Raw genomic sequence first — 19,371 nt, forward strand, 5'->3', positions numbered from 1 at the left:
GAAATTTTCTTCAGTTTATATATGGTTGTGTTTTTTTACTTTGATATGCATTTTTCTTTGTTAAAAATAATTAACTTTAGCAAAAAGTACAGAGGAACTCTCAGGAATTTTTATTTTACCAGTCAAATCTTAGTTTTAGAGTCTACCAATGTGCTTTAAGAAAGCACAAAAACATGAATTCAACTTCACAAGGTTCAAAAGCTTGCATAAATATGTAGGTAAGAAATCATGTACAGTATTATTAATCCATTGTAAATGCACCTTCAGGGGGCACTTTGAGTTAAACCAAAGATCTCTTGATCTGCAGTCTGTCTACCACTGAGATATACCCCCTAATATTAAAAGACCTAAACTCTTTTTTTTTTTTTTTTTTTTTTTTCCCTCATAAAACCTGAAATCTATTTGCACAGTTTTATGTTGTTGTGCCTTTTTTACATTGATATACATTTTTATTTGTTAAAAGTAACAAACTAATACAACAAGTACAGAGAAACACTCAGTAATTTTTATATCACAAGTAAATTCTCAGTTTTATAGTCTTCCAATGTGCTTTATATATCTTTTGTAGATTTCTTTACAGGCAAAATTTCTCAAACTTTTTGCTGCATTTCTTAACTAGTATTCATATAAAGAAAACATGAATTCAACTTCATACGGTTCTAAATCTAGTATAAATACATAGGTAGCGAAGCATGTATTTTTAATCTGTTGAAAATGTACCTTCAGGGGGAACTTGGAGTTGAACCAAGGACCTCTTGATCTGCAGTCAAATGCTCTACCACTGAGCTATACCCCCTATATTCGAAAAATGCAAACGCTCAATTTTTTTTTTTCAACATGCAATCTGAAAAATGTTCAAATGCTCTACCACTAAGCTATGCCACCTATATTTGAAAAATGTAAACTCTTCTTTTTTAACATGAAACCTGAAATTTTCTTCAGTTTATATATGGTTGTGTTTTTTTACTTTGATATGCATTTTTCTTTGTTCAAAATAATTAACTTTAGCAAAAAGTACAGAGGAACTCTCAGGAATTTTTATTTTACCAGTCAAATCTTAGTTTTAGAGTCTACCAATGTGCTTTAAGAAAGCACAAAAACATGAATTCAACTTCACATGGTTCAAAAGCTTGCATAAATATGTAGGTAAGAAATCATGTACAGCATTATTAATCCATTGTAAACGCACCTTCAGGGGGCACTTTGAGTTAAACCAAAGATCTCTTGATCTGCAGTCTAACTGTCTACCACTGAGATATACCCCCAATATTAAAAAACCTAAACTCTTTTTTTTTTTTTTTTTTTTTTTTTCCCTCATAAAACCTGAAATCTATTTGCACAGTTTTATGTTGTTGTGCCTTTTTTACATTGATATACATTTTTATTTGTTAAAAATAACAAACTAATACAACAAGTACAGAGAAACACTCATTAATTTTTATATCACAAGTAAATTCTCAGTTTTATAGTCTTCCAATGTGCTTTATATATCTTTTGTAGATTTCTTTTCAGGCAAAATTTCTCAAAGTTTTTGCTGCATTTCTTAACTAGTATTCATATAAAGAAAACATGAATTCAACTTCATACGGTTCTAAATCTAGTATAAATATATAGGTAGCGAAGCATGTATTTTTAATCTGTTGAAAATGTACCTTCAGTGGGCACTCGGAGTTGAACCAAGGACCTCTTGATCTGCAGTCAAATGCTCTACCACTGAGCTATACCCCCTATATTCGAAAAATGCAAACGCTCAATTTTTTTTTTTCAACATGCAATCTGAAAAATGTTCAAATGCTCTACCACTAAGCTATGCCACCTATATTTGAAAAATGTAAACTCTTCTTTTTTAACATGAAACCTGAAATTTTCTTCAGTTTATATATGGTTGTGTTTTTTTACTTTGATATGCATTTTTCTTTGTTCAAAATAATTAACTTTAGCAAAAAGTACAGAGGAACTCTCAGGAATTTTTATTTTACCAGTCAAATCTTAGTTTTAGAGTCTACCAATGTGCTTTAAGAAAGCACAAAAACATGAATTCAACTTCACATGGTTCAAAAGCTTGCATAAATATGTAGGTAAGAAATCATGTACAGTATTATTAATCCATTATAAACGCATCTTCAGGGGGCACTTGGAGTTAAACCAAAGATCTCTTGATCTGCAGTCTAACTGTCTACCACTGAGATATACCCCCAATATTAAAAGACCTAAACTCTTTTTTTTTTTTTTTTTTTTTTCCCTCATAAAACCTGAAATCTATTTGCACAGTTTTATGTTGTTGTGCCTTTTTTACATTGATATACATTTTTATTTGTTAAAAATAACAAACTAATACAACAAGTACAGAGAAACACTCATTAATTTTTATATCACAAGTAAATTCTCAGTTTTATAGTCTTCCAATGTGCTTTATATATCTTTTGTAGATTTCTTTACAGGCAAAATTTCTCAAACTTTTTGCTGCATTTCTTAACTAGTATTCATATAAAGAAAACATGAATTCAACTTCATACGGTTCTAAATCTAGTATAAATATATAGGTAGCGAAGCATGTATTTTTAATCTGTTGAAAATGTACCTTCAGGGGGCACTCGGAGTTGAACCAAGGACCTCTTGATCTGCAATCAAATGCTCTACCACTGAGCTATACCCCCTATATTTGAAAAATGCAAACGCTCAATTTTTTTTTTCAACATGCAATCTGAAAAATGTTCAAATGCTCTACCACTAAGCTATGCCACCTATATTTGAAAAATGTAAACTCTTCTTTTTTAACATGAAACCTGAAATTTTCTTCAGTTTATATATGGTTGTGTTTTTTTACTTTGATATGCATTTTTCTTTGTTCAAAATAATTAACTTTAGCAAAAAGTACAGAGGAACTCTCAGGAATTTTTATTTTACCAATCAAATCTTAGTTTTAGAGTCTACCAATGTGCTTTAAGAAAGCACAAAAACATGAATTCAACTTCACAAGGTTCAAAAGCTTGCATAAATATGTAGGTAAGAAATCATGTACAGTATTATTAATCCATTGTAAACGCACCTTCAGGGGGCACTTTGAGTTAAACCAAAGATCTCTTGATCTGCAGTCTAACTGTCTACCACTGAGATATACCCCCAATATTAAAAAACCTAAACTCTTTTTTTTTTTTTTTTTTTTTTTTTTCCCTCATAAAACCTGAAATCTATTTGCACTGTTTTATGTTGTTGTGCCTTTTTTACATTGATATACATTTTTATTTGTTAAAAATAACAAACTAATACAACAAGTACAGAGAAACACTCATTAATTTTTATATCACAAGTAAATTCTCAGTTTTATAGTCTTCCAATGTGCTTTATATATCTTTTGTAGATTTCTTTTCAGGCAAAATTTCTCAAAGTTTTTGCTGCATTTCTTAACTAGTATTCATATAAAGAAAACATGAATTCAACTTCATACGGTTCTAAATCTAGTATAAATATATAGGTAGCGAAGCATGTATTTTTAATCTGTTGAAAATGTACCTTCAGGGGACACTCGGAGTTGAACCAAGGACCTCTTGATCTGCAGTCAAATGCTCTACCACTGAGCTATACCCCCTATATTCGAAAAATGCAAACGCTCAATTTTTTTTTTTCAACATGCAATCTGAAAAATGTTCAAATGCTCTACCACTAAGCTATGCCACCTATATTTGAAAAATGTAAACTCTTCTTTTTTAACATGAAACCTGAAATTTTCTTCAGTTTATATATGGTTGTGTTTTTTTACTTTGATATGCATTTTTCTTTGTTCAAAATAATTAACTTTAGCAAAAAGTACAGAGGAACTCTCAGGAATTTTTATTTTACCAGTCAAATCTTAGTTTTAGAGTCTACCAATGTGCTTTAAGAAAGCACAAAAACATGAATTCAACTTCACATGGTTCAAAAGCTTGCATAAATATGTAGGTAAGAAATCATGTACAGTATTATTAATCCATTGTAAACGCATCTTCAGGGGGCACTTGGAGTTAAACCAAAGATCTCTTGATCTGCAGTCTAACTGTCTACCACTGAGATATACCCCCAATATTAAAAGACCTAAACTCTTTTTTTTTTTTTTTTTTTTTTTCCCTCATAAAACCTGAAATCTATTTGCACAGTTTTATGTTGTTGTGCCTTTTTTACATTGATATACATTTTTATTTGTTAAAAATAACAAACTAATACAACAAGTACAGAGAAACACTCATTAATTTTTATATCACAAGTAAATTCTCAGTTTTATAGTCTTCCAATGTGCTTTATATATCTTTTGTAGATTTCTTTACAGGCAAAATTTCTCAAACTTTTTGCTGCATTTCTTAACTAGTATTCATATAAAGAAAACATGAATTCAACTTCATACGGTTCTAAATCTAGTATAAATATATAGGTAGCGAAGCATGTATTTTTAATCTGTTGAAAATGTACCTTCAGGGGGCACTCGGAGTTGAACCAAGGACCTCTTGATCTGCAATCAAATGCTCTACCACTGAGCTATACCCCCTATATTCGAAAAATGCAAACGCTCAATTTTTTTTTTTCAACATGCAATCTGAAAAATGTTCAAATGCTCTACCACTAAGCTATGCCACCTATATTTGAAAAATGTAAACTCTTCTTTTTTAACATGAAACCTGAAATTTTCTTCAGTTTATATATGGTTGTGTTTTTTTACTTTGATATGCATTTTTCTTTGTTCAAAATAATTAACTTTAGCAAAAAGTACAGAGGAACTCTCAGGAATTTTTATTTTACCAGTCAAATCTTAGTTTTAGAGTCTACCAATGTGCTTTAAGAAAGCACAAAAACATGAATTCAACTTCACATGGTTCAAAAGCTTGCATAAATATGTAGGTAAGAAATCATGTACAGTATTATTAATCCATTGTAAACGCATCTTCAGGGGGCACTTGGAGTTAAACCAAAGATCTCTTGATCTGCAGTCTAACTGTCTACCACTGAGATATACCCCCAATATTAAAAGACCTAAACTCTTTTTTTTTTTTTTTTTTTTTTTCCCTCATAAAACCTGAAATCTATTTGCACAGTTTTATGTTGTTGTGCCTTTTTTACATTGATATACATTTTTATTTGTTAAAAATAACAAACTAATACAACAAGTACAGAGAAACACTCATTAATTTTTATATCACAAGTAAATTCTCAGTTTTATAGTCTTCCAATGTGCTTTATATATCTTTTGTAGATTTCTTTACAGGCAAAATTTCTCAAACTTTTTGCTGCATTTCTTAACTAGTATTCATATAAAGAAAACATGAATTCAACTTCATACGGTTCTAAATCTAGTATAAATATATAGGTAGCGAAGCATGTATTTTTAATCTGTTGAAAATGTACCTTCAGGGGGCACTCGGAGTTGAACCAAGGACCTCTTGATCTGCAATCAAATGCTCTACCACTGAGCTATACCCCCTATATTTGAAAAACGCAAACGCTCAATTTTTTTTTTCAACATGCAATCTGAAAAATGTTCAAATGCTCTACCACTAAGCTATGCCACCTATATTTGAAAAATGTAAACTCTTCTTTTTTAACATGAAACCTGAAATTTTCTTCAGTTTATATATGGTTGTGTTTTTTTACTTTGATATGCATTTTTCTTTGTTCAAAATAATTAACTTTAGCAAAAAGTACAGAGGAACTCTCAGGAATTTTTATTTTACCAGTCAAATCTTAGTTTTAGAGTCTACCAATGTGCTTTAAGAAAGCACAAAAACATGAATTCAACTTCACATGGTTCAAAAGCTTGCATAAATATGTAGGTAAGAAATCATGTACAGTATTATTAATCCATTGTAAACGCATCTTCAGGGGGCACTTGGAGTTAAACCAAAGATCTCTTGATCTGCAGTCTAGCTGTCTACCACTGAGATATACCCCCAATATTAAAAGACCTAAACTCTTTTTTTTTTTTTTTTTTTTTTTTTTTTCCCTCATAAAACCTGAAATCTATTTGCACAGTTTTATGTTGTTGTGCCTTTTTTACATTGATATACATTTTTATTTGTTAAAAGTAACAAACTAATACAACAAGTACAGAGAAACACTCAGTAATTTTTATATCACAAGTAAATTCTCAGTTTTATAGTCTTCCAATGTGCTTTATATATCTTTTGTAGATTTCTTTACAGGCAAAATTTCTCAAACTTTTTGCTGCATTTCTTAACTAGTATTCATATAAAGAAAACATGAATTCAACTTCATACGGTTCTAAATCTAGTATAAATATATAGGTAGCGAAGCATGTATTTTTAATCTGTTGAAAATGTACCTTCAGGAGGCACTCGGAGTTGAACCAAGGACCTCTTGATCTGCAGTCAAATGCTCTACCACTGAGCTATACCCCCTATGTTTGAAAAATGCAAACGCTCACTTTTTTTTTTTTAACATGCAATCTGAAAAATGTTCAAATGCTCTACCACTAAGCTATGCCACCTATATTTGAAAAATGTAAACTCTTCTTTTTTAACATGAAACCTGAAATTTTCTTCAGTTTATATATGGTTGTGTTTTTTTACTTTGATATGCATTTTTCTTTGTTAAAAATAATTAACTTTAGCAAAAAGTACAGAGGAACTCTCAGGAATTTTTATTTTACCAGTCAAATCTTAGTTTTAGAGTCTACCAATGTGCTTTAAGAAAGCACAAAAACATGAATTCAACTTCACAAGGTTCAAAAGCTTGCATAAATATGTAGGTAAGAAATCATGTACAGTATTATTAATCCATTGTAAACGCACCTTCAGGGGGCACTTTGAGTTAAACCAAAGATCTCTTGATCTGCAGTCTGTCTACCACTGAGATATACCCCCTAATATTAAAAGACCTAAACTCTTTTTTTTTTTTTTTTTTTTTTTTCCCTCATAAAACCTGAAATCTATTTGCACAGTTTTATGTTGTTGTGCCTTTTTTACATTGATATACATTTTTATTTGTTAAAAGTAACAAACTAATACAACAAGTACAGAGAAACACTCAGTAATTTTTATATCACAAGTAAATTCTCAGTTTTATAGTCTTCCAATGTGCTTTATATATCTTTTGTAGATTTCTTTACAGGCAAAATTTCTCAAACTTTTTGCTGCATTTCTTAACTAGTATTCATATAAAGAAAACATGAATTCAACTTCATACGGTTCTAAATCTAGTATAAATACATAGGTAGCGAAGCATGTATTTTTAATCTGTTGAAAATGTACCTTCAGGGGGAACTTGGAGTTGAACCAAGGACCTCTTGATCTGCAGTCAAATGCTCTACCACTGAGCTATACCCCCTATATTCGAAAAATGCAAACGCTCAATTTTTTTTTTTCAACATGCAATCTGAAAAATGTTCAAATGCTCTACCACTAAGCTATGCCACCTATATTTGAAAAATGTAAACTCTTCTTTTTTAACATGAAACCTGAAATTTTCTTCAGTTTATATATGGTTGTGTTTTTTTACTTTGATATGCATTTTTCTTTGTTCAAAATAATTAACTTTAGCAAAAAGTACAGAGGAACTCTCAGGAATTTTTATTTTACCAGTCAAATCTTAGTTTTAGAGTCTACCAATGTGCTTTAAGAAAGCACAAAAACATGAATTCAACTTCACATGGTTCAAAAGCTTGCATAAATATGTAGGTAAGAAATCATGTACAGCATTATTAATCCATTGTAAACGCACCTTCAGGGGGCACTTTGAGTTAAACCAAAGATCTCTTGATCTGCAGTCTAACTGTCTACCACTGAGATATACCCCCAATATTAAAAAACCTAAACTCTTTTTTTTTTTTTTTTTTTTTTTTTCCCTCATAAAACCTGAAATCTATTTGCACAGTTTTATGTTGTTGTGCCTTTTTTACATTGATATACATTTTTATTTGTTAAAAATAACAAACTAATACAACAAGTACAGAGAAACACTCATTAATTTTTATATCACAAGTAAATTCTCAGTTTTATAGTCTTCCAATGTGCTTTATATATCTTTTGTAGATTTCTTTTCAGGCAAAATTTCTCAAAGTTTTTGCTGCATTTCTTAACTAGTATTCATATAAAGAAAACATGAATTCAACTTCATACGGTTCTAAATCTAGTATAAATATATAGGTAGCGAAGCATGTATTTTTAATCTGTTGAAAATGTACCTTCAGGGGGCACTCGGAGTTGAACCAAGGACCTCTTGATCTGCAGTCAAATGCTCTACCACTGAGCTATACCCCCTATATTTGAAAAATGCAAACGCTCAATTTTTTTTTTCAACATGCAATCTGAAAAATGTTCAAATGCTCTACCACTAAGCTATGCCACCTATATTTGAAAAATGTAAACTCTTCTTTTTTAACATGAAACCTGAAATTTTCTTCAGTTTATATATGGTTGTGTTTTTTTACTTTGATATGCATTTTTCTTTGTTCAAAATAATTAACTTTAGCAAAAAGTACAGAGGAACTCTCAGGAATTTTTATTTTACCAATCAAATCTTAGTTTTAGAGTCTACCAATGTGCTTTAAGAAAGCACAAAAACATGAATTCAACTTCACAAGGTTCAAAAGCTTGCATAAATATGTAGGTAAGAAATCATGTACAGTATTATTAATCCATTGTAAACGCACCTTCAGGGGGCACTTTGAGTTAAACCAAAGATCTCTTGATCTGCAGTCTAACTGTCTACCACTGAGATATACCCCCAATATTAAAAAACCTAAACTCTTTTTTTTTTTTTTTTTTTTTTTTTTCCCTCATAAAACCTGAAATCTATTTGCACTGTTTTATGTTGTTGTGCCTTTTTTACATTGATATACATTTTTATTTGTTAAAAATAACAAACTAATACAACAAGTACAGAGAAACACTCATTAATTTTTATATCACAAGTAAATTCTCAGTTTTATAGTCTTCCAATGTGCTTTATATATCTTTTGTAGATTTCTTTTCAGGCAAAATTTCTCAAAGTTTTTGCTGCATTTCTTAACTAGTATTCATATAAAGAAAACATGAATTCAACTTCATACGGTTCTAAATCTAGTATAAATATATAGGTAGCGAAGCATGTATTTTTAATCTGTTGAAAATGTACCTTCAGGGGACACTCGGAGTTGAACCAAGGACCTCTTGATCTGCAGTCAAATGCTCTACCACTGAGCTATACCCCCTATATTCGAAAAATGCAAACGCTCAATTTTTTTTTTTCAACATGCAATCTGAAAAATGTTCAAATGCTCTACCACTAAGCTATGCCACCTATATTTGAAAAATGTAAACTCTTCTTTTTTAACATGAAACCTGAAATTTTCTTCAGTTTATATATGGTTGTGTTTTTTTACTTTGATATGCATTTTTCTTTGTTCAAAATAATTAACTTTAGCAAAAAGTACAGAGGAACTCTCAGGAATTTTTATTTTACCAGTCAAATCTTAGTTTTAGAGTCTACCAATGTGCTTTAAGAAAGCACAAAAACATGAATTCAACTTCACATGGTTCAAAAGCTTGCATAAATATGTAGGTAAGAAATCATGTACAGTATTATTAATCCATTGTAAACGCATCTTCAGGGGGCACTTGGAGTTAAACCAAAGATCTCTTGATCTGCAGTCTAACTGTCTACCACTGAGATATACCCCCAATATTAAAAGACCTAAACTCTTTTTTTTTTTTTCCCTCATAAAACCTGAAATCTATTTGCACAGTTTTATGTTGTTGTGCCTTTTTTACATTGATATACATTTTTATTTGTTAAAAATAACAAACTAATACAACAAGTACAGAGAAACACTCATTAATTTTTATATCACAAGTAAATTCTCAGTTTTATAGTCTTCCAATGTGCTTTATATATCTTTTGTAGATTTCTTTACAGGCAAAATTTCTCAAACTTTTTGCTGCATTTCTTAACTAGTATTCATATAAAGAAAACATGAATTCAACTTCATACGGTTCTAAATCTAGTATAAATATATAGGTAGCAAAGCATGTATTTTTAATCTGTTGAAAATGTACCTTCAGGGGGCACTCGGAGTTGAACCAAGGACCTCTTGATCTGCAGTCAAATGCTCTACCACTGAGCTATTCCCCCTATATTTGAAAAATGCAAACGCTCAATTTTTTTTTTCAACATGCAATCTGAAAAATGTTCAAATGCTCTACCACTAAGCTATGCCACCTATATTTGAAAAATGTAAACTCTTCTTTTTTAACATGAAACCTGAAATTTTCTTCAGTTTATATATGGTTGTGTTTTTTTACTTTGATATGCATTTTTCTTTGTTCAAAATAATTAACTTTAGCAAAAAGTACAGAGGAACTCTCAGGAATTTTTATTTTACCAATCAAATCTTAGTTTTAGAGTCTACCAATGTGCTTTAAGAAAGCACAAAAACATGAATTCAACTTCACAAGGTTCAAAAGCTTGCATAAATATGTAGGTAAGAAATCATGTACAGTATTATTAATCCATTGTAAACGCACCTTCAGGGGGCACTTTGAGTTAAACCAAAGATCTCTTGATCTGCAGTCTAACTGTCTACCACTGAGATATACCCCCAATATTAAAAAACCTAAACTCTTTTTTTTTTTTTTTTTTTTTTTTTCCCTCATAAAACCTGAAATCTATTTGCACAGTTTTATGTTGTTGTGCCTTTTTTACATTGATATACATTTTTATTTGTTAAAAATAACAAACTAATACAACAAGTACAGAGAAACACTCATTAATTTTTATATCACAAGTAAATTCTCAGTTTTATAGTCTTCCAATGTGCTTTATATATCTTTTGTAGATTTCTTTTCAGGCAAAATTTCTCAAAGTTTTTGCTGCATTTCTTAACTAGTATTCATATAAAGAAAACATGAATTCAACTTCATACGGTTCTAAATCTAGTATAAATATATAGGTAGCGAAGCATGTATTTTTAATCTGTTGAAAATGTACCTTCAGGGGGCACTCGGAGTTGAACCAAGGACCTCTTGATCTGCAGTCAAATGCTCTACCACTGAGCTATACCCCCTATATTCGAAAAATGCAAACGCTCAATTTTTTTTTTTCAACATGCAATCTGAAAAATGTTCAAATGCTCTACCACTAAGCTATGCCACCTATATTTGAAAAATGTAAACTCTTCTTTTTTAACATGAAACCTGAAATTTTCTTCAGTTTATATATGGTTGTGTTTTTTTACTTTGATATGCATTTTTCTTTGTTCAAAATAATTAACTTTAGCAAAAAGTACAGAGGAACTCTCAGGAATTTTTATTTTACCAGTCAAATCTTAGTTTTAGAGTCTACCAATGTGCTTTAAGAAAGCACAAAAACATGAATTCAACTTCACATGGTTCAAAAGCTTGCATAAATATGTAGGTAAGAAATCATGTACAGTATTATTAATCCATTGTAAACGCACCTTCAGGGGGCACTTTGAGTTAAACCAAAGATCTCTTGATCTGCAGTCTAACTGTCTACCACTGAGATATACCCCCAATATTAAAAAACCTAAACTCTTTTTTTTTTTTTTTTTTTTTTTTTTTCCCTCATAAAACCTGAAATCTATTTGCACAGTTTTATGTTGTTGTGCCTTTTTTACATTGATATACATTTTTATTTGTTAAAAATAACAAACTAATACAACAAGTACAGAGAAACACTCATTAATTTTTATATCACAAGTAAATTCTCAGTTTTATAGTCTTCCAATGTGCTTTATATATCTTTTGTAGATTTCTTTTCAGGCAAAATTTCTCAAAGTTTTTGCTGCATTTCTTAACTAGTATTCATATAAAGAAAACATGAATTCAACTTCATACGGTTCTAAATCTAGTATAAATATATAGGTAGCGAAGCATGTATTTTTAATCTGTTGAAAATGTACCTTCAGGGGGCACTCGGAGTTGAACCAAGGACCTCTTGATCTGCAGTCAAATGCTCTACCACTGAGCTATACCCCCTATATTCGAAAAATGCAAACGCTCAATTTTTTTTTTTCAACATGCAATCTGAAAAATGTTCAAATGCTCTACCACTAAGCTATGCCACCTATATTTGAAAAATGTAAACTCTTCTTTTTTAACATGAAACCTGAAATTTTCTTCAGTTTATATATGGTTGTGTTTTTTTACTTTGATATGCATTTTTCTTTGTTCAAAATAATTAACTTTAGCAAAAAGTACAGAGGAACTCTCAGGAATTTTTATTTTACCAGTCAAATCTTAGTTTTAGAGTCTACCAATGTGCTTTAAGATAGCACAAAAACATGAATTCAACTTCACATGGTTCAAAAGCTTGCATAAATATGTAGGTAAGAAATCATGTACAGTATTATTAATCCATTGTAAACGCATCTTCAGGGGGCACTTGGAGTTAAACCAAAGATCTCTTGATCTGCAGTCTAACTGTCTACCACTGAGATATACCCCCAATATTAAAAGACCTAAACTCTTTTTTTTTTTTTTTTTTTTTTTTTTTTTTCCCTCATAAAACCTGAAATCTATTTGCACAGTTTTATGTTGTTGTGCCTTTTTTACATTGATATACATTTTTATTTGTTAAAAATAACAAACTAATACAACAAGTACAGAGAAACACTCATTAATTTTTATATCACAAGTAAATTCTCAGTTTTATAGTCTTCCAATGTGCTTTATATATCTTTTGTAGATTTCTTTACAGGCAAAATTTCTCAAACTTTTTGCTGCATTTCTTAACTAGTATTCATATAAAGAAAACATGAATTCAACTTCATACGGTTCTAAATCTAGTATAAATATATAGGTAGCGAAGCATGTATTTTTAATCTGTTGAAAATGTACCTTCAGGGGGCACTCGGAGTTGAACCAAGGACCTCTTGATCTGCAATCAAATGCTCTACCACTGAGCTATACCCCCTATATTTGAAAAACGCAAACGCTCAATTTTTTTTTTCAACATGCAATCTGAAAAATGTTCAAATGCTCTACCACTAAGCTATGCCACCTATATTTGAAAAATGTAAACTCTTCTTTTTTAACATGAAACCTGAAATTTTCTTCAGTTTATATATAGTTGTGTTTTTTTACTTTGATATGCATTTTTCTTTGTTCAAAATAATTAACTTTAGCAAAAAGTACAGAGGAACTCTCAGGAATTTTTATTTTACCAATCAAATCTTAGTTTTAGAGTCTACCAATGTGCTTTAAGAAAGCACAAAAACATGAATTCAACTTCACAAGGTTCAAAAGCTTGCATAAATATGTAGGTAAGAAATCATGTACAGTATTATTAATCCATTGTAAACGCACCTTCAGGGGGCACTTGGAGTTAAACCAAAGATCTCTTGATCTGCAGTCTAACTGTCTACCACTGAGATATACCCCCAATATTAAAAAACCTAAACTCTTTTTTTTTTTTTTTTTTTTTTTTTTCCCTCATAAAACCTGAAATGTATTTGCACAGTTTTATGTTGTTGTGCCTTTTTTACATTGATATACATTTTTATTTGTTAAAAATAACAAACTAATACAACAAGTACAGAGAAACACTCATTAATTTTTATATCACAAGTAAATTCTCAGTTTTATAGTCTTCCAATGTGCTTTATATATCTTTTGTAGATTTCTTTTCAGGCAAAATTTCTCAAAGTTTTTGCTGCATTTCTTAACTAGTATTCATATAAAGAAAACATGAATTAAACTTCATACGGTTCTAAATCTAGTATAAATATATAGGTAGCGAAGCATGTATTTTTAATCTGTTGAAAATGTACCTTCAGGGGGCACTCGGAGTTGAACCAAGGACCTCTTGATCTGCAGTCAAATGCTCTACCACTGAGCTATACCCCCTATATTTGAAAAATGCAAACGCTCAATTTTTTTTTTCAACATGCAATCTGAAAAATGTTCAAATGCTCTACCACTAAGCTATGCCACCTATATTTGAAAAATGTAAACTCTTCTTTTTTAACATGAAACCTGAAATTTTCTTCAGTTTATATATGGTTGTGTTTTTTTACTTTGATATGCATTTTTCTTTGTTCAATATAATTAACTTTAGCAAAAAGTACAGAGGAACTCTCAGGAATTTTAATTTTACCAGTCAAACCTTAGTTTTAGAGTCTACCAATGTGCTTTAAGAAAGCACAAAAACATGAATTCAACTTCACATGGTTCAAAAGCTTGCATAAATATGTAGGTAAGAAATCATGTACAGTATTATTAATCCATTGTAAACGCACCTTCAGGGGGCACTTGGAGTTAAACCAAAGATCTCTTGATCTGCAGTCTAACTGTCTACCACTGAGATATACCCCCTAATATTAAAAGGCCTAAACTCTTTTTTTTTTTCCCTCATAAAACCTGAAATCTATTTGCACAGTTTTATGTTGTTGTGCCTTTTTTACATTGATATACATTTTTATTTGTTAAAAATAACAAACTAATACAACAAGTACAGAGAAACACTCATTAATTTTTATATCACAAGTAAATTCTCAGTTTTATAGTCTTCCAATGTGCTTTATATATCTTTTGTAGATTTCTTTACAGGCAAAATTTCTCAAACTTTTTGCTGCATTTCTTAACTAGTATTCATATAAAGAAAACATGAATTCAACTTCATACGGTTCTAAATCTAGTATAAATATATAGGTAGCGAAGCATGTATTTTTAATATGTTGAAAATGTACCTTCAGGGGGCACTCGGAGTTGAACCAAGGACCTCTTGATCTGCAATCAAATGCTCTACCACTGAGCTATACCCCCTATATTTGAAAAATGCAAACGCTCAATTTTTTTTTTCAACATGCAATCTGAAAAATGTTCAAATGCTCTACCACTAAGCTATGCCACCTATATTTGAAAAATGTAAACTCTTCTTTTTTAACATGAAACCTGAAATTTTCTTCAGTTTATATATGGTTGTGTTTTTTTACTTTGATATGCATTTTTCTTTGTTCAAAATAATTAACTTTAGCAAAAAGTACAGAGGAACTCTCAGGAATTTTTATTTTACCAATCAAATCTTAGTTTTAGAGTCTACCAATGTGCTTTAAGAAAGCACAAAAACATGAATTCAACTTCACAAGGTTCAAAAGCTTGCATAAATATGTAGGTAAGAAATCATGTACAGTATTATTAATCCATTGTAAACGCACCTTCAGGGGGCACTTTGAGTTAAACCAAAGATCTCTTGATCTGCAGTCTAACTGTCTACCACTGAGATATACCCCCAATATTAAAAAACCTAAACTCTTTTTTTTTTTTTTTTTTTTTTTTTTTCCCTCATAAAACCTGAAATCTATTTGCACAGTTTTATGTTGTTGTGCCTTTTTTACATTGATATACATTTTTATTTGTTAAAAATAACAAACTAATACAACAAGTACAGAGAAACACTCATTAATTTTTAAATCACAAGTAAATTCTCAGTTTTATAGTCTTCCAATGTGCTTTATATATCTTTTGTAGATTTTTTTTCAGGCAAAATTTCTCAAAGTTTTTGCTGCATTTCTTAACTAGTATTCATATAAAGAAAACATGAATTCAACTTCATACGGTTCTAAATCTAGTATAAATATATAGGTAGCGAAGCATGTATTTTTAATCTGTTGAAAATGTACCTTCAGGGGGCACTCGGAGTTGAACCAAGGACCTCTTGATCTGCAGTCAAATGCTCTACCACTGAGCTATACCCCCTATATTCGAAAAATGCAAACGCTCAATTTTTTTTTTTCAACATGCAATCTGAAAAATGTTCAAATGCTCTACCACTAAGCTATGCCACCTATATTTGAAAAATGTAAACTCTTCTTTTTTAACATGAAACCTGAAATTTTCTTCAGTTTATATATGGTTGTGTTTTTTTACTTTGATATGCATTTTTCTTTGTTCAAAATAATTAACTTTAGCAAAAAGTACAGAGGAACTCTCAGGAATTTTTATTTTACCAGTCAAATCTTAGTTTTAGAGTCTACCAATGTGCTTTAAGAAAGCACAAAAACATGAATTCAACTTCACATGGTTCAAAAGCTTGCATAAATATGTAGGTAAGAAATCATGTACAGTATTATTAATCCATTGTAAACGCATCTTCAGGGGGCACTTGGAGTTAAACCAAAGATCTCTTGATCTGCAGTCTAACTGTCTACCACTGAGATATACCCCCAATATTAAAAGACCTAAACTCTTTTTTTTTTTTTTTTTTTTTTTTTCCCTCATAAAACCTGAAATCTATTTGCACAGTTTTATGTTGTTGTGCCTTTTTTACATTGATATACATTTTTATTTGTTAAAAATAACAAACTAATACAACAAGTACAGAGAAACACTCATTAATTTTTATATCACAAGTAAATTCTCAGTTTTATAGTCTTCCAATGTGCTTTATATATCTTTTGTAGATTTCTTTACAGGCAAAATTTCTCAAACTTTTTGCTGCATTTCTTAACTAGTATTCATATAAAGAAAACATGAATTCAACTTCATACGGTTCTAAATCTAGTATAAATATATAGGTAGCGAAGCATGTATTTTTAATCTGTTGAAAATGTACCTTCAGGGGGCACTCGGAGTTGAACCAAGGACCTCTTGATCTGCAATCAAATGCTCTACCACTGAGCTATACCCCCTATATTTGAAAAATGCAAACGCTCAATTTTTTTTTTCAACATGCAATCTGAAAAATGTTCAAATGCTCTACCACTAAGCTATGCCACCTATATTTGAAAAATGTAAACTCTTCTTTTTTAACATGAAACCTGAAATTTTCTTCAGTTTATATATGGTTGTGTTTTTTTACTTTGATATGCATTTTTCTTTGTTCAAAATAATTAACTTTAGCAAAAAGTACAGAGGAACTCTCAGGAATTTTTATTTTACCAATCAAATCTTAGTTTTAGAGTCTACCAATGTGCTTTAAGAAAGCACAAAAACATGAATTCAACTTCACAAGGTTCAAAAGCTTGCATAAATATGTAGGTAAGAAATCATGTACAGTATTATTAATCCATTGTAAACGCACCTTCAGGGGGCACTTTGAGTTAAACCAAAGATCTCTTGATCTGCAGTCTAACTGTCTACCACTGAGATATACCCCCAATATTAAAAAACCTAAACTCTTTTTTTTTTTTTTTTTTTTTTTTTTTCCCTCATAAAACCTGAAATCTATTTGCACAGTTTTATGTTGTTGTGCCTTTTTTACATTGATATACATTTTTATTTGTTAAAAATAACAAACTAATACAACAAGTACAGAGAAACACTCATTAATTTTTATATCACAAGTAAATTCTCAGTTTTATAGTCTTCCAATGTGCTTTATATATCTTTTGTAGATTTCTTTTCAGGCAAAATTTCTCAAAGTTTTTGCTGCATTTCTTAACTAGTATTCATATAAAGAAAACATGAATTCAACTTCATACGGTTCTAAATCTAGTATAAATATATAGGTAGCGAAGCATGTATTTTTAATCTGTTGAAAATGTACCTTCAGGGGGCACTCGGAGTTGAACCAAGGACCTCTTGATCTGCAGTCAAAGAAAGCACAAAAACATGAATTCAACTTCACATGGTTCAAAAGCTTGCATAAATATGTAGGTAAGAAATCATGTACAGTATTATTAATCCATTGTAAATGCACCTTCAGGGGGCACTTGGAGTTAAACCAAAGATCTCTTGATCTGCAGTCTAACTGTCTACCACTGAGATATACCCCCTAATATTAAAAGGCCTAAACTCTTTTTTTTTTTTTTTTCCCTCATAAAACCTGAAATCTATTTGCACAGTTTTATGTTGTTGTGCCTTTTTTACATTGATATACATTTTTATTTGTTAAAAATAACAAACTAATACAACAAGTACAGAGAAACACTCAGTAATTTTTATATCACAAGTAAATTCTCAGTTTTATAGTCTTCCAATGTGCTTTATATATCTTTTGTAGATTTCTTTTCAGGCAAAATTTCTCAAAGTTTTTGCTGCATTTCTTAACTAGTATTCATATAAAGAAAACATGAATTCAACTTCATACGGTTCTAAATCTAGTATAAATATATAGGTAGCGAAGCATGTATTTTTAATCTGTTGAAAATGTACCTTCAGGGGGCACTCGGCGTTGAACCAAGGACCTCTTGATCTGCAGCCAAATGCTCTACCACTGAGCTATACCCCCTATATTTGAAAAATGCAAACGCTCAATTTTTTTTTTCAACATGCAATCTGAAAAATGTTCAAATGCTCTACCACTAAGCTATGCCACCTATATTTGAAAAATGTAAACTCTTCTTTTTTAACATGAAACCTGAAATTTTCTTCAGTTTATATATGGTTGTGTTTTTTTACTTTGATATGCATTTTTCTTTGTTCAAAATAATTAACTTTAGCAAAAAGTACAGAGGAACTCTCAGGAATTTTTATTTTACCAGTCAAATCTTAGTTTTAGAGTCTACCAATGTGCTTTAAGAAAGCACAAAAACATGAATTCAACTTCACATGGTTCAAAAGCTTGCATAAATATGTAGGTAAGAAATCATGTACAGTATTATTAATCCATTGTAAACGCATCTTCAGGGGGCACTTGGAGTTAAACCAAAGATCTCTTGATCTGCAGTCTAGCTGTCTACCACTGAGATATACCCCCAATATTAAAAGACCTAAACTCTTTTTTTTTTTTTTTTTTTTTTTTTTTTTTCCCTCATAAAACCTGAAATCTATTTGCACAGTTTTATGTTGTTGTGCCTTTTTTACATTGATATACATTTTTATTTGTTAAAAATAACAAACTAATACAACAAGTACAGAGAAACACTCATTAATTTTTATATCACAAGTAAATTCTCAGTTTTATAGTCTTCCAATGTGCTTTATATATCTTTTGTAGATTTCTTTACAGGCAAAATTTCTCAAACTTTTTGCTGCATTTCTTAACTAGTATTCATATAAAGAAAACATGAATTCAACTTCATACGGTTCTAAATCTAGTATAAATATATAGGTAGCGAAGCATGTATTTTTAATATGTTGAAAATGTACCTTCAGGGGGCACTCGGAGTTGAACCAAGGACCTCTTGATCTGCAGTCAAATGCTCTACCACTGAGCTATACCCCCTATATTTGAAAAATGCAAACGCTCAATTTTTTTTTTCAGCATGCAATCTGAAAAATGTTCAAATGCTCTACCACTAAGCTATGCCACCTATATTTGAAAAATGTAAACTCTTCTTTTTTAACATGAAACCTGAAATTTTCTTCAGTTTATATATGGTTGTGTTTTTTTACTTTGATATGCATTTTTCTTTGTTAAAAATAATTAACTTTAGCAAAAAGTACAGAGGAACTCTCAGGAATTTTTATTTTACCAGTCAAACCTTAGTTTTAGAGTCTACCAATG

At 30.3% G+C, this 19,371-nt stretch overlaps 20 non-coding genes across 20 annotated transcripts; all 20 read right to left on the minus strand.

The window, feature by feature from the left end:
* Window positions 1-724: 724 nt before the first annotated feature.
* TRNAC-GCA (transfer RNA cysteine (anticodon GCA)) lies at window positions 725-796 on the minus strand. Its single transcript has one exon. It is a non-coding gene; the product is annotated as a tRNA-Cys (tRNA).
* An 860-nt stretch (window positions 797-1,656) lies between these two features.
* Window positions 1,657-1,728, minus strand: TRNAC-GCA (transfer RNA cysteine (anticodon GCA)). The gene has a single exon. It is a non-coding gene; the product is annotated as a tRNA-Cys (tRNA).
* Window positions 1,729-2,585: 857 nt separating this feature from the next.
* Window positions 2,586-2,657, minus strand: TRNAC-GCA (transfer RNA cysteine (anticodon GCA)). Its single transcript has one exon. It is a non-coding gene; the product is annotated as a tRNA-Cys (tRNA).
* An 860-nt stretch (window positions 2,658-3,517) lies between these two features.
* On the minus strand, window positions 3,518-3,589 carry TRNAC-GCA (transfer RNA cysteine (anticodon GCA)). The gene has a single exon. It is a non-coding gene; the product is annotated as a tRNA-Cys (tRNA).
* Window positions 3,590-4,447: 858 nt separating this feature from the next.
* On the minus strand, window positions 4,448-4,519 carry TRNAC-GCA (transfer RNA cysteine (anticodon GCA)). The gene has a single exon. It is a non-coding gene; the product is annotated as a tRNA-Cys (tRNA).
* An 858-nt stretch (window positions 4,520-5,377) lies between these two features.
* On the minus strand, window positions 5,378-5,449 carry TRNAC-GCA (transfer RNA cysteine (anticodon GCA)). The gene has a single exon. It is a non-coding gene; the product is annotated as a tRNA-Cys (tRNA).
* Window positions 5,450-6,311: 862 nt separating this feature from the next.
* On the minus strand, window positions 6,312-6,383 carry TRNAC-GCA (transfer RNA cysteine (anticodon GCA)). The gene has a single exon. It is a non-coding gene; the product is annotated as a tRNA-Cys (tRNA).
* An 856-nt stretch (window positions 6,384-7,239) lies between these two features.
* Window positions 7,240-7,311, minus strand: TRNAC-GCA (transfer RNA cysteine (anticodon GCA)). Its single transcript has one exon. It is a non-coding gene; the product is annotated as a tRNA-Cys (tRNA).
* An 860-nt stretch (window positions 7,312-8,171) lies between these two features.
* TRNAC-GCA (transfer RNA cysteine (anticodon GCA)) lies at window positions 8,172-8,243 on the minus strand. The gene has a single exon. It is a non-coding gene; the product is annotated as a tRNA-Cys (tRNA).
* Window positions 8,244-9,103: 860 nt separating this feature from the next.
* TRNAC-GCA (transfer RNA cysteine (anticodon GCA)) lies at window positions 9,104-9,175 on the minus strand. Its single transcript has one exon. It is a non-coding gene; the product is annotated as a tRNA-Cys (tRNA).
* An 848-nt stretch (window positions 9,176-10,023) lies between these two features.
* TRNAC-GCA (transfer RNA cysteine (anticodon GCA)) lies at window positions 10,024-10,095 on the minus strand. Its single transcript has one exon. It is a non-coding gene; the product is annotated as a tRNA-Cys (tRNA).
* An 859-nt stretch (window positions 10,096-10,954) lies between these two features.
* On the minus strand, window positions 10,955-11,026 carry TRNAC-GCA (transfer RNA cysteine (anticodon GCA)). Its single transcript has one exon. It is a non-coding gene; the product is annotated as a tRNA-Cys (tRNA).
* Window positions 11,027-11,888: 862 nt separating this feature from the next.
* Window positions 11,889-11,960, minus strand: TRNAC-GCA (transfer RNA cysteine (anticodon GCA)). Its single transcript has one exon. It is a non-coding gene; the product is annotated as a tRNA-Cys (tRNA).
* An 865-nt stretch (window positions 11,961-12,825) lies between these two features.
* On the minus strand, window positions 12,826-12,897 carry TRNAC-GCA (transfer RNA cysteine (anticodon GCA)). The gene has a single exon. It is a non-coding gene; the product is annotated as a tRNA-Cys (tRNA).
* An 860-nt stretch (window positions 12,898-13,757) lies between these two features.
* TRNAC-GCA (transfer RNA cysteine (anticodon GCA)) lies at window positions 13,758-13,829 on the minus strand. Its single transcript has one exon. It is a non-coding gene; the product is annotated as a tRNA-Cys (tRNA).
* Window positions 13,830-14,675: 846 nt separating this feature from the next.
* Window positions 14,676-14,747, minus strand: TRNAC-GCA (transfer RNA cysteine (anticodon GCA)). Its single transcript has one exon. It is a non-coding gene; the product is annotated as a tRNA-Cys (tRNA).
* Window positions 14,748-15,608: 861 nt separating this feature from the next.
* TRNAC-GCA (transfer RNA cysteine (anticodon GCA)) lies at window positions 15,609-15,680 on the minus strand. Its single transcript has one exon. It is a non-coding gene; the product is annotated as a tRNA-Cys (tRNA).
* An 860-nt stretch (window positions 15,681-16,540) lies between these two features.
* TRNAC-GCA (transfer RNA cysteine (anticodon GCA)) lies at window positions 16,541-16,612 on the minus strand. The gene has a single exon. It is a non-coding gene; the product is annotated as a tRNA-Cys (tRNA).
* Window positions 16,613-18,081: 1,469 nt separating this feature from the next.
* TRNAC-GCA (transfer RNA cysteine (anticodon GCA)) lies at window positions 18,082-18,153 on the minus strand. Its single transcript has one exon. It is a non-coding gene; the product is annotated as a tRNA-Cys (tRNA).
* Window positions 18,154-19,017: 864 nt separating this feature from the next.
* Window positions 19,018-19,089, minus strand: TRNAC-GCA (transfer RNA cysteine (anticodon GCA)). Its single transcript has one exon. It is a non-coding gene; the product is annotated as a tRNA-Cys (tRNA).
* Between the last annotated feature and the right edge of the window lie 282 nt (window positions 19,090-19,371).

This window comes from Dendrobates tinctorius, unplaced genomic scaffold (assembly GCF_039654945.1).
Source record: "Dendrobates tinctorius isolate UK_male_01 unplaced genomic scaffold, ASM3965494v1 ptg000008l, whole genome shotgun sequence".
NCBI classification, from domain to species: Eukaryota; Metazoa; Chordata; class Amphibia; order Anura; family Dendrobatidae; genus Dendrobates; species Dendrobates tinctorius.